The following is a 13,730-nucleotide window of genomic DNA, read 5'->3' on the forward strand; positions in this document are numbered from 1 at the left end:
GATCCCAGAAAATTCTACTCTTCATTGCATGCAAATGTTTATTTTCACAAAATGTAAATTCACATGTTACAGTGAAGGTCCAAAATCTCTCCTAGACAACAATAGACAGGGATTGCCATTTTTAAATAAAAGGAACAGGTAGGGTGTGTTGTGTGTTGCTGGGAAGTCATCATTTTCAAATTTTGCCTTGCCTTAATGATGCTGCTAAGTGGGTATGGCTTGGTATTAATGGCTATTTTTTAAAAAATGACATATTTCTCAGTCATGGAGATCTTTTAAGTGACTTGCCTAGGTCATGTGGATAGCAAACTCTATGCTCTGATTTTTAACAATCAACTTCACCAGTACATAATGAAAGAGTGATGACCAGGCAACATTTTGTGTGAAAATGATCTGTGAGTTTTTCTGAGCTGTTAGTAAAAATGAGTCAGCAGTGTACTACAGCAAACCAAAAACCAAACAAATACAAACAATTAAAAATATCTCCAAAACGATGATCTTAAACTCAATTAATAAGAACAAGGTCCAGCACAGGGAAACTTGTAGTCATAGATTCAGATATACATATATATTATATAATTTTATATATTAATTAATATGTTATTATAATATATCTGTTATATAATATAGTATAGTATAATATAATACAATATAGTATAATATCATGTATCATATACTATATCCTATATATATATATATTATTGATGCAGTTGAAGAAAGGCCTCACCTGACTTCAGCTCTACTTTGAGCTCAGTTCTGTTCTGAGCTCTGTGACCTCTGACCTACCCTACTGGTCCAAAGCTTCCCTGAAATGACTCACTTATATCTCATGTTGATAAAATAAAGTCCTCATGTCAGGCATATACAACCTAGATGCTAGGAACCAGGACAATTTTGACCATTTTTTATTCTTAAGTTCCTTTTCTATGTGGGGCTGCTTTGTCAATGTCTCTCACAACTATCCTTGTTTCTGCTCCTTTGAGCTAATGAGACTTACCTTATATGTATATGGTGCCACTTTATATTAGTATTTACAAAGTAAGCACAAAATAAACTTTTTTTTTTTTGTGGGGAGTGAGAACTAGCAGTTAGGAACATCAGGAAAGGCATCATGAAAATATATCACTTGAGCAGAATTTTGAAGTAAGCACGATATTCTGTGAGGTAGAAATGCATTCTAGGCAGAGAGAACCACCCCATACAAAGAAACAAAGATGGAAGAAGGCGTGTTATGTGTACAAAAGAGCAAGGAGGCCTGTTTGGCTTGATTGTAGTGTGCAGAAAGTTAAGTAATGCATAATAAGGTTAGAAAGTTAGGTTGGAGCCAGGTTTTGATAGGTTTAGATAATCAAATGAAGAATAATATATTTGATTCTAGAAGCATAAGATAAAAACTACATCTTATTATGGACTTGCTAGCTCTATGTATATATCAATTGAGCTAGCTGATCATATAGTGAAGAAAATTCTGAAGGGTAGTTAGAAAAAAATGGTCTGAAGGTGCAGCTAAAGAGGGAAATCCTTTCCATTTTTTTAAAGTGAATGTTTTATTTCTGATTTGCAAGTCTCCCCTTTGTTTACACCGTGTGTTGCAGAGTCCAAATATCTGTTGCACTGCCTCATGGGCTGGCTTCTTTCAATAATAATAATGATAACTCCAGTCTTCCAGAGTGCATCATCAAGTAGATATAATTAACATAGTTCATGCCAATTTCTGGGAGATTTATATAGAAAAGATCACTTACTATCAGAATGAAGCCAGTGACATGAAGCAGGTGGACAAACTGAAAAGTTTATGAGTTTTGTTGATTGTGAGCTCAATAAACGGCTCTGTTCCAAAAGCTCAGATGGGAAGCTTGAACTCTCTTGAGCTTCCCGGAAGATGGATAAATTGGATTCAGACTGCCATTCTTCTGGAGATAGCCAAAACCACCTGGAAGGTTTTATTATCCCTAGTGGGAAAAATCAGTGGGCTTATAGTGATGAGACTTGGGTTGGAGTCACAGCTCTGCCATTTATTAGCTACACGGCCTTGACGAAATTACTTAACCTCTGTGACCACAGTTTCTTCATCTGTAAAATGAGAGGATTTGGCTTGATGATCTACAAAGTCCTTTCCAGGTGGAAATTCTAATGCACTACGATATGTACAATGAGTGTAATGACACTTATTCTACCTATCACACAGGATTATTGTGATGATTAAGTAAGATATAAAACCCTTTATAATTTTAAGGAGCTACATATTATTATTACCATTACTATTATAATTATGAATTGTTCAAGGTTATCTCAAAGGTGTTTAATTTTTGCTTTTTTAAAAAATAAATAAATTAATTTTTAGTTTTCAGCATTCACTTCCATAAGATTTTGAGTTTCAGATTTTCTCCCCCTCCTTCCCAAGATAGGAGTAATCTGATATAGGCTCTACTTATGCATTCATATTAAACATATTTTCACTTTAGTCATGTTGTAAAGAAGAATTAGAACTAATGGAAGGAAACACAAGAACGAAGAAACAAAACAAAACAACAAAAGAAAAGGAATGCAAATAGTATGCTTCAGTCTACATCCAGACTCCAAAGCTCTTTCTCTGGATATGGATAGCATTTTCCTTCATGATCACTGTGTTGTTGAGAAGAGCTGAGTCATTCATAGTTGACTATCACACGATGTTGCTGATACTATGTACAATGTTTTCCCAGTTCTGCTCCTTTCATTTCGTATTAATTCATACAAGTTTTTCCAGGGTTTTGTTAAATCTGCCTGTTCATCATTTCTTATTGCATAATAGTATTCTATCACATCCATATACCATAGCTTGTTCAGCCATTCCCCAGTTGATAGGTATCCCCTCAATTTCCAGTATTTTGCAAACCACAAAAAGGGTTACTATAAATATTTTTGTACATGTGGGTCCTTTTCCAATTTTTATGATCTCTTTGGGATATAGACCTGGAAGTGGTATTGCTGGATCAAAGATTATGCAGTTTTATAGCCCTTTGGGAAGAGTTCCAAATTGCTCTCTGGAATGGTTGGATCAGTTTGCAGCTCTACCAACAATGCATTAGAGTTCCAATTTTTTCACAATTTCTTCAACATTTATCATTTCCCTGTTTTGTCATGTTGGTTAATCTGATAGGTATGATGTGGTGCCTCAGAGTTGTTTTGACTTGCATTTCTCTAATCAATAGTGCTTTAAAGCACTTTTTCATATGATATAGATAGTTTTAATTTCTTCCTCTAAAAACTGCCTCTTCATATCTTTTAACCATTTGTCAATTGGGGAATGACTTGTATTCTTATAAATTTGACTCAGTTCCCTATATATTTTTGAAATGGGGTCTTTATCAGACATACTAGATGTAAAAATTGTTTCCTGGCTTTCTGCTTCCTTTCTAATCTTGGTTGCATTGGTTTTGTTTGTGCAAAACCTTTTCCATTTAACGTAATCAAAATCATCCATTTTGCATTTTATAATGTTTCCTATCTCTTCTTTGGTCGTGAATCTTCCCTTCTCCATTGATCTGACCAGTAAACTATTCCTTGCTCTCCTAGTTTGCTTATAGTAGCAGCCTTTTAATCTAAATTATGTACCCATTTTGACTTTATCTTGGTATATGATGCAACATGTTGGTGTATACTTAGTTTCTACCATCCTATTTTCCCAGAAGATTTTGTTAAATAGTGAATTCTTATCCAAGAAGCTAGAGTCTTGGATTTATCAGATTATTATAGTCATTGCTATATTATTATTATATATGATTTTTACTATTATCTATTATAATATTACTATATTACTATTATAGATTACTATAGTCATTGACTATTGCTTCTTGTATTCCTAACCTTTTCCACTGATTCACCACTCTTTTTCTTAGCCAGTATCAAGTAGTTTTGATGATTGCTGCTTTATAATACAATTTAAGGTCTGGTACAGCTAGGCCACCTTACCTTGCATTTCTTTTCATTAATTCCCTTGATATTTTAGACATTTTGTTCTTCCATGTGAATTTTGTTGTTGCTTTTTCTAATTCTATAAAATATTTTTTGGTAGTTTGATCAGTATAACCCTGAACAAGTAAATTAATTTCAAAGGTTTTTAGAAGGTGTAGCAGCAAGCACCCCAGCATCCCCAGGGTCGCTGCCAACACAGGTTCTTAGATCTGCTTTGTTAAAGGAAAGCAACTCAAAATGGGTTAACAAGCTTACTTTAATCAGTCAAATATGTATCATTTACCTAGTTCAGGGGAAAGAGGTCAGCACCCCGAACTTCAGAATATACAGACAAAATTATCAAGACAGAGAAACAGATCAAGTAGACAGTTTTCCAAACTGTCCAACCATTACATCCATACCAAATCAACATCTGGGTTTTTCAAAGCCGAGGGGGGGCTCTCAACAACACAACAGCTTCTCAGAATTTCATCTGATCAAATCACAGAACGCTTCTCAAAGTGAGCCCTAAAACAAAGCTACACATCAGGGTTTATATAGCCTTCTCCTGGCTCAGAGAATGTAACAACCTTCTGGACCCACTGGCCAATCAAGAAGTATCTACTGAAAAACAAGCCTCCCACTCCAGGCTCCAGGTGCACTTTAGCCTAGGGGCAGGGAAGATCTTAAAAATTTACATTCCCATTACAGAAGGAAATCAGAGAAAATTGCTCTGAAGAAGGTGTAAAAGGGAAGCTTTTGACTAGTCATATCTAGGTAAGTATGTGTTGTGACGTAGTTTTTGCTATTTGGCTTCTGTTAGCAATATTCTGAGATAGTTCTTTCCCTTTCCAAAGCAACACTAAGAATTTAGCAATTTATTTTGATACCTCAATTGATCTGTGATATCACAAATATGGGCACTTCATTCTCTGATACAGATCATGACCATCCACATTTTCTTATCCTGCATGGATTTTATCCATGTGTAATATAAATCCTCCAACAAGTGTTCATTTACTTTCTGGGGACTTTCCTCTAGGTCTCTTGGCAGTTTATGTATACCAGTAGGGTGGATGTCCTTTGATTATAACTTTCTTTCTATGCATCCTTTCCTGATCATATATTTACATGATAATAATTCTTGAGATTCTTCTTCTCTACAATCTTTTATTAGTAATAAAATTTGAAAATTAGTCCCTCAACACTGTTAAAATTGTTTAATCTTCAAGATAGAGGTTGTCTATGTATACTTGGTTTAGTTCAGTTCTCTCTTCATCTTTGTTTTCTTAGTACCGTTGCTACTTTTTCATGCAGCACTTTGGGCAGTTTGGTTTAGAATCCAAATGTGGTGGCTCTACTGTCACTTATGAAGAAAAGAGGTTGCTATAAAAATGTTCATATATTTTTTCCATTTTGCCTTCAATACTTGTCTTTTTTCTTGTTTCATCTTTATATGCCTTTATAATAATCTAATTTATTATCAAGGTTTGTAATTTTTTGGGGGAGGGGATGGTTCTGGGAAGATAGTAGAGTAGGTCAGAAAACTTACAGCTCTTCAGATTTTCTCCACAAAAAAGACAGAACATAGCCTCAGAGGAGCAGAAATAAGCACTAGATAAAGCAGATGTCCTCCTAAGACAATTTGAGAAGACCCCAGGAAAGGCCCAAACCTCCAGACATGGAGGTTTGGCATGAGTGAATTGCAAACACCTCTAGGTCAACTCTGACAAATCAATGAACAATAAACCCTGGGGGGCAACTGGGTTGAGAGGCAGCTTCAACCTTAGAAATTTTCATCTCGAAGACAGTAAGCTGAGTAGGAGAAGATAGAAAGGACCTTCCACTATTGATGGATGCCAAGCATAGTTGTGATGTATTCCAGGCTGTGGCTATGAGGAGAAGGAATTGGCACATAACTGATGACTATAGTAGCAAAGGGTAGGGACCCTGTTGACTCTGGGCACTTACAGGAGAGCAGAGTCCTTGGTTTCATTTCCAGGGCAGAGGGGACAGCTGTAGTTTGCGGACACCTTAGGGACTGTAGGGAGCAAAATCATTGGTGGGACAGTATGGCTGGGGGCCCTAGCCATGGCTTAGGAGTGGAGAGGAGAGCTTGAGGTTGGACCCCAAGACAGACCTCAGAAAATAACAGTAAGAAGGACCTGAGACTTTTACCTCAGAACTGTAACTTTATTACACTAATAGCTACTAAAACAAAATAAAATAAAAATGAGTAAGCAAAGGAGCAAGAACCCTACCACAGATAGTTACTTTGGGGATAGAGAAAATCTGGGTTCATATTCAGAGGAAGATAATGGAGCTAAAAAAGCCACTCCTTTTTCAATGAGAAATGTCAAATTACCCTAAGTGCAAAAAGAGTTCTTGAAAGAACTTAAAAAGGATTTTAAATATCAAATAAGAGAGATTGAGGAAAAATTAGAAAAAAAAGATCAATCCAAGAAAACCAAGAAAATTATGAAAAGAAAGTTAACCAACTGGAAATAAAGAATCAAATCTTAAGGAAGAAAACAATTTCTTGAAAACTAGAATAGGGCAAGAAGAAGTTAGTGACACTCCAAGACACCAAGAAATCATAAAACAAAATCAAAAGAGTGAAAAAATAGAAGAGAAAATAAAACATCTCAAAAGAAAAACTACTGATCTAGATAACAGGTCAAGGAGAAATAATGAGAATAGTCAGACTACTTGAAAATTACAATAAAAAGAATCTTGATACCATAATACAAGGAATTATCAAGGAAAATTGCCCTGAAATTCTAGAATAAGAAGGCAAAGTAGAAATAGAAAAAAAATTCACCAATCACCACCTGAAACAGATCTCAGGAGGAAAACTTACAGGAATATCATAGCCAAGTTTCAAAACTCCCAACTTAAGGAGAAAATATTAGAAACAACAAGAAAAAAAATTATATATCATAGAGCTACAATAAGGATTACACAAGACCTAACAGTTACTACACTGAAGGACCATAGATCTTGGAATACTATATTCTATAGGGCAGAAAACCTGGGTTACAACCAAGGGTAATTTACCCAGCAAAGTTCATTATAACCATGAATGAAAAAAGCAAACATTTAATGAACTCAAAGACTGTCAGGTTTTTGTGAGGAAAAAAAAACCCTAGAACTTAATTCAACATATAACATCCAGGGGAAATATAATGTAAACTTTAAAGACCAATTATAGGGAACTAAATAAGGTCAAATTGTTTACTTTGTATATGTGAAAATATCAGCAGAACTATTTGATTGTCATCTTTATTGAGGTAGTTTGAAGGAAAGGTTGAACTGATTATGATGGGATGATTCTAAAAATAATAAAACTGTGTAGGGAGATATAAAAAGGAATAATTCTCTCATACAAATGAGGCATAAAAGGAAAACTTGATATAGAAGAAGCTAGTAGTGGGGAGTGTGGGGAGTGTGGGGACCATAATAGCATCAGGAATGGCTTAAAGAAGAAACAACATATAGATCCAGAAGGGTATAAAGGTCTTCTAAAGAAATTAGTGGGCAAGGGGAGAGGGTCAGGAGAGAGAATAATGGAGGGATTTTTAGAGGGGTGGGTAGGTTAAGAAATAGGAGAACGAGAGAGTGGGTAGAAGTAAAACAGAGGCATGAAGAGAGATAGGGCAAATAGGGTAAGAAGGATAATGAGGAAAAATAGGAAGGTGGAAAACATACAACAAGTAATTGTAGGGACAGCTAGGTGGCATAGTGGATAGAGTACCAGCACTGGAGTCAGGAAAACCTGAGCTCAAATCCAGCCTTAGACACTTGATACTAGTTCTGTGACCCTGGGTAAGTCATTTAACCATGATTACCTAGCAAAAACAAAACAAAACAGCAAGTAATTGTAGCTTTGATGTGAATGGGATGAATTAACCTGTAAAACAGAAATGGATAGCAGATTAAAAGTTTGAATTTAACAATGTGTTGTTTTCAGGAAACATAAAAATAAGAGATATATACAAAGATAAAATAAAGGGCAGGAGTAGGATTTATTATGTAAAAAAAGCAGAGATAGTAATCATGACCTCAGACAAAGTTAAAATTAAAATAGATTTAATCAAAAGTGAAAAACAGGGGCGGCTAGGTGGCACAGTGAATAGAGTACCAGCCCTGGAGTCAGGAGGACGTGAGTTCAAATCTGGCCTCAGACACGTAACACTTGCTAGCCATGTGACCTTGAGCAAGTTGCTTAACCCCAATAGCCTTCAAAAAAGCAAAAAAAAAAAGATGAAAAGTAGAGAAACCACACTATTTGTCAGAAATATTATTTAATATTGTTTTAGACCATTTAAAATACCTAAATAGTATGAAATACCTGAGTGTATGCCTGCCAAAACAGACACAGGAACTACATGAAAATAAATATAAAACACTTTTTATACAAATAAAGTTAGATCTACATATTTGAAGTAATATTTATTGTTCATAGGTAGGTAAAGCCAATATAATATTTAAAACGACAATTTTATTTAATTAAATGTCATTTAAAATTACTAAAAAAAACTGAGTTAGAAAAAAATTAATAACAAAGTTCATTTGGAAGTACAAAAGGTCAGGAACTTCAAAGAAACAGGGAAAAAAAGATGTGAAGAATTAGATAGATATAGAGGCAAAACAGAAAAAGCCTTTGTGAAGATGTAAAGGAAGTAGATTCATCAGTATCAGGCCTTAAATTATAAGGTGTGATATAAAAAGGATAATTTTTATTATTTTAAATTAAAATTTTCTTGGATAAATAAAACCTATGTAGCCAAGAATAGAAAAAATGCAGAAAATTGAGGAGAAAAGACTTTCTTAGACAATCTCTCAGGTAGGATGTAATTGGGTTGCAATATTGCTGTGGTATATGATATGATGAGCTACCATGTTTCCCTGATAATAAGACACTGTCTTATTATTTTTTTGGACAGAAAAACACCAGAGGGCTTATTTTCAGGGGAGGGCTTATTTTAATGAACATTGAGAGCAATTTTAATAAACAGGTAAATGTGAACAAAAAAATGTACCTTTATTCAATAATGAATTCAATAAAGAACAGGATGACGCGCTCACTGCTGCAGCTCTGATTGGATGCAGCTCGGAGCGCGGCGTGCGTTTCCGGGGGGGGGGCAGACGGTGCATACAGAGGGTACCGTAATGTAGCGTGTAGCGCAGGGGATCACCTTCACTACAGTAGCAATCTCAATAGGGCTTATTTTCGGGGGAGGGCTTATTTTAGAGGAATCTTACACAGTAAGGGGAGGGCTTATTTTCGGGATAGGTCTTATTATCGGGGAAACACGGTAGTTGTATCAGAAAAACATGGAAAGACTTGGACTTATGAAGGAAGATACTATTTGCCTTCAGAGAAATAGATGATAAGAGGAAATAAGTATAGTATAGTCTTACATATATGTGTATGAGTATATATATATGCATATGTTTATAGATCTCTATGTATATGCATATGTGTGTCTATGTGTGTGTGTGTGTGTATCCATCCATCCATCTATCTATCTATCTATCTATCTATCTATCTATCTGTCTGTCTGTCTGTCTGTCTGTCTGTCTGTCTGTCTGTCTGTCTGTCTATATCCATGCTTACTTGTAGCCTTCATTAGGGGAATGGGGGGAGGGAGAGGAAAAAATAAAGTAAAAAATGCACAGCAGAGATAAAAAGAAAACCAACAAGAAAGCAAAGAAATGCAGGGCAGTTCTGAAAACAAGGTATGGCATTTATTATACAGGTGTTCTTGAAATGGCAATTTATTGTTTTATAATGATTCCTCACTTATGGTCTGCTGTGTACATGGTAGTGGTCCTCCCCCCTCCCTTTTCTCATTTTGTATTTAAGTTTAAAATAAAAGAATTTACAAAAACAGTTTTTTTCTCCTCACTACTTAATGACTTTTCTCAGGCAATACTGCTTATAAATTTCCACCATCTTCATCTCTAAGAGGAGTTTACAAAAAGTTTATATTTTAAACTGCTATTGCCCTTGGTTAGTCTGAATCCCCACTTGGCTAAGGAGGATTTTCCCTGGGTTCTTTTGGACTCTTTTGGGGCAATTGATTTATATAGGTTAAGTTTCCTTCAGAACATTGAGACTTTGAAATAAGTTAGAGTTGCCTCAATTATATACTGTTATCTTGTTGGTTTTTTTCTTATAATTGAGTATTAACTTTTATCTAAAAAAGATTAAAAAATTCAAAAAACATTGGTTTGATATGATGAAATAGGTACTGAATTTGCAGTCCTAGGACCTATTTAATTTCTTTGCCACTTGCTACCAGTGTGACCTTAGACACCTCACATAATCTCTCCAAGCCTCAGTTTTCTCATCTATGAAATGAGAGAATTGAATTAGGTGACCTCTCAGCTCTGTATCTATGGTGATTGAGCTATACACAGACTACTGATTTGGAAAGGACTCCAACATAAGTAACTAGACATTTCCTATATTAAAATACATTTCATTTTTATGATATTATTTGATAGAAAGTTGGATTTGTACTCAGGAAGACCCAGGTTAGTCTTCTGACGCATATTGGCCTTGTGACCCTATGCCAAGTTACCTAGTCTCTCAGTGCCCTAGGAAACTTTCTAAGACTCTAAGTTGTAGAACAGTATTATTAGAAATCTCTTACAAAGATGAAATCACAGGTTTAAGGAAAAATATTGATGCTCACCAGCCTCGGACACTTGTTACTTTTTTAAAAGTGTTTTTAAATTTTCCTGTAGATAGTGTTCATGATATATAGGTATGAAACTTCTGTGTGGTCTATGAGCAAACTTTAGCCCTTAGTATTTCTTATTCCTTAATCATGTTTTCAGTATATTTTCACTGTCTTCCCCCTATGCCCACTTTTGCTTTGAAGAGTATTTTAATTTAATCTTGAAGTTCTTATCCAGTTTTGGGGGAGAATTTCTCCACCTCTTCAACCTCTGCAACAGATGTTAGCACATAAGCAGTAATTATCTTCATGGTGGTCTTTTTGCAAATGCTTATCATTAGCACTGAAAAAACATGATGACTAAGTGTCCCATGAAATGATGTTTTTTGTTGTCTTTGGATTCAGGATAAAACCAATTCTGTAAATGCCTTTATCTGCCTTTCAAAGGAGAACCTGTGATCCATCCTTACACTTAGCTGCAATTTGCTTTTACGTTCTAGTTTCATTTTAAGGACTCATCCTCTGCCTTTGCCCTTCTACTTCCAATAAGTTGCTGTCTTGTCATTTCTATTTCCTTAAAATCTCCTGTCAGTCCCTTTATTTCTACTCAAATGGTTATCACCCTAGTCTATGCCTTCATTTTCTGGCACCTAGAATACTGTGACAGGGTCCTAATTGGTCATTCTGCATCCAATCTCTCACCTCTCAAATCCATATCTTATACAGTAGCCTCAACAACAAAAGTGGAGAAGTTGGGAGCAGGAGCAGGACACCATCTCTGACTATGTAGGGTTTAAGATGTCTGAAAGTCATCTAGGTGGAGATATCTAATAAGCAACTCAAAGTGTGGGACTAGAAGTCAGGGAGAGAGATTGGAGAAGGAAATAAATTAATAAAAGTTATCTATATAATTAAAACTATGTGATTAGATGAGGCATCTAAGGGAGAAAGGAGAGACGGAGATAGCATGAGAGGGAGGAGAGAGAGAGAGAGAGAGAGAGAGAATGAATTTATACTTTTGTGCTGGTATATGTTTAACACTTTGACAGTTCCCCTTGAAAAAGTGCAACCCATTTTTAAAAAATAATATTTTATTTTCCCCTCAATTACATGTAAAAACAATTTTTAACTTTTAAAACATGTTTAGAGTTCCAAATTCTATCCCTCTGTCCCCCCGAGATGGTAAGCAATTTGATATAGGTTATACATGTGCAATCATGTAAAAAGTGTTCACATTAGTCATTTTGTGCAAGAAGGCTTTAGAAAGAAATAAGGAAAGGAAAGAAATAAGGAAAGAAAGAAGAAAGAAAAAGAAAGAAAGGAAGGAAGGAAGGAAGGAAGGAAGGGAGAAAGAGAAAGAGAGAAAGGAAGGAAGGAAAAAAGAAAGAAAGAAAGAGAGGAAGGAAGGAAAGAAAGAAGGAAGAGAAAAATAATATGCTTCAGTCTGTATTCAGACATCAGTTCTTTCTCTGGAGGTCGATAACATTTTTCATTGTTAGTCCCTTAGAATGTTTTGAATCCTTGTATTGTTGATGGCCACATGATGTTGTTATTATGTACAACATTCTCCTGGTTCTGTTCACTTCACCTTGTATCAGTTCATGTAAATCTTTCTAGGTTTTCCTGAAATCATCCTGCTTGACATTTCTTATAATACAATAGTATTCCAATATAATCATATACCACAACTTGTTAATACATTTCCCAATTGATAGGCATCCCTTCAACTTACAGTTCTTAGCCACCAGAAAAAAGATTTTCTATAAATATCTTTGTGCAAATAGGCTCCTTTTCCTTTTTAGAAAAAATCTCTTTGGGATACAGACCTATCAGCGGTATGTGCAACCCATTTTTAAATTTAATCTGCATTATTAATAGTTTCTTCATTTTATTAAGTGTAGGCAACAAAACAATAAATCAATCCCTGATTTGTAGCTTCTGGTGATTTCTGAGGTATAAAATGCTCATGTAGAAAAGCTAACAATCAGCTCTCTAGCCAGGAAGAGCTGGCCCCTGCACTTTGTTAACATTGATACTTAGAGCATGGGAAGAGGAAGGTGAACCAGAGAAAGAAACTTATGAAGAATTCTCATAGAAGTAAGAGAAAAATCAAGAGAGCAGTGATATGAGTCACAAAGGAGAGAAAGTTTCAAGGAGGAAAAGGTATTAGTAAAACATTAAATGTTCCAAAGAGCTCAAGGAAAATGACTAAAAAAAAAGTCATTGAATTTTGTAATTAAGAGACCATTGGTGATCTGGGAGAGAGCCATCTTGCAATAATTTCTTGAGTTATCAAAATATCATGGAAAGCTTCCCAGCTGAGGTTACTAACTCCCACGCAGAGGGAAAAACAAAAAAAAAACTCTAGCAGATTTGTGGGCCTTTTGCTTGTTTTTTCCTATTTTGCAGGTCTTTAATAATGACAAGCTTGGTTGCCAGCTTTTTTTATAGCAAATCCTTTGTGGAAGACATATACTGTCCATTCATGGAAAGAATCTAGGCAGGTTGGTGTATAGAGTTTTGGAAGTTAGGAGTTAGGAAGACCTGAGTTCAAATCCAGCCTCAGATATTTACTAGCTGCAGGACCCTAGACAAGTTACTTAAGCTTGGTTAGCCTCCATTTCCTCAACCATAAAATGGGAAAATAATATCTTCTGCTGCCTGTGGTTGTTGGGAGGATCAAATGAAATATTTGTAAAGAGTTTAGAACAGTGCCTGTCACAGAGTAGGTATTTAATAAATGATGTTTCCTCCCTTCAAGAAACATGTTATTAGGGGGGTGAAGTCAAGATGGGGGAGTAGAAGTAGGACCTCCCCACTGCTCCAGCTTCTACTTTCCCCAATCCATGTAAAAAGGGGACTCTAAACAAACTTTGGAGCTGCAAAACCCACAAAATGACACAGAGAAGCTAACCTCCTGCTGAGGACAGCCTGGCAGTCTGGCAGTGGCCAGTGCAGCACTCTGGGAGCTGAGCCTAGCCCCATGGAAGGTTTAGCCCCAGGGCAGGCCTGACCAGCCACTGGCCAGAGGGATTCCAGATCAGCAGTAGCTGTGGCTATTTCCAGATTTATCAACACATAGATGTGAAGGACATAGTGAGAGGT

Source organism: Petaurus breviceps, unplaced genomic scaffold (genome assembly GCF_028583685.1).
Source record: "Petaurus breviceps papuanus isolate PSGF00001 unplaced genomic scaffold, PetGlider_PUasm1.0 37, whole genome shotgun sequence".
Classification (NCBI taxonomy): domain Eukaryota; kingdom Metazoa; phylum Chordata; class Mammalia; order Diprotodontia; family Petauridae; genus Petaurus; species Petaurus breviceps.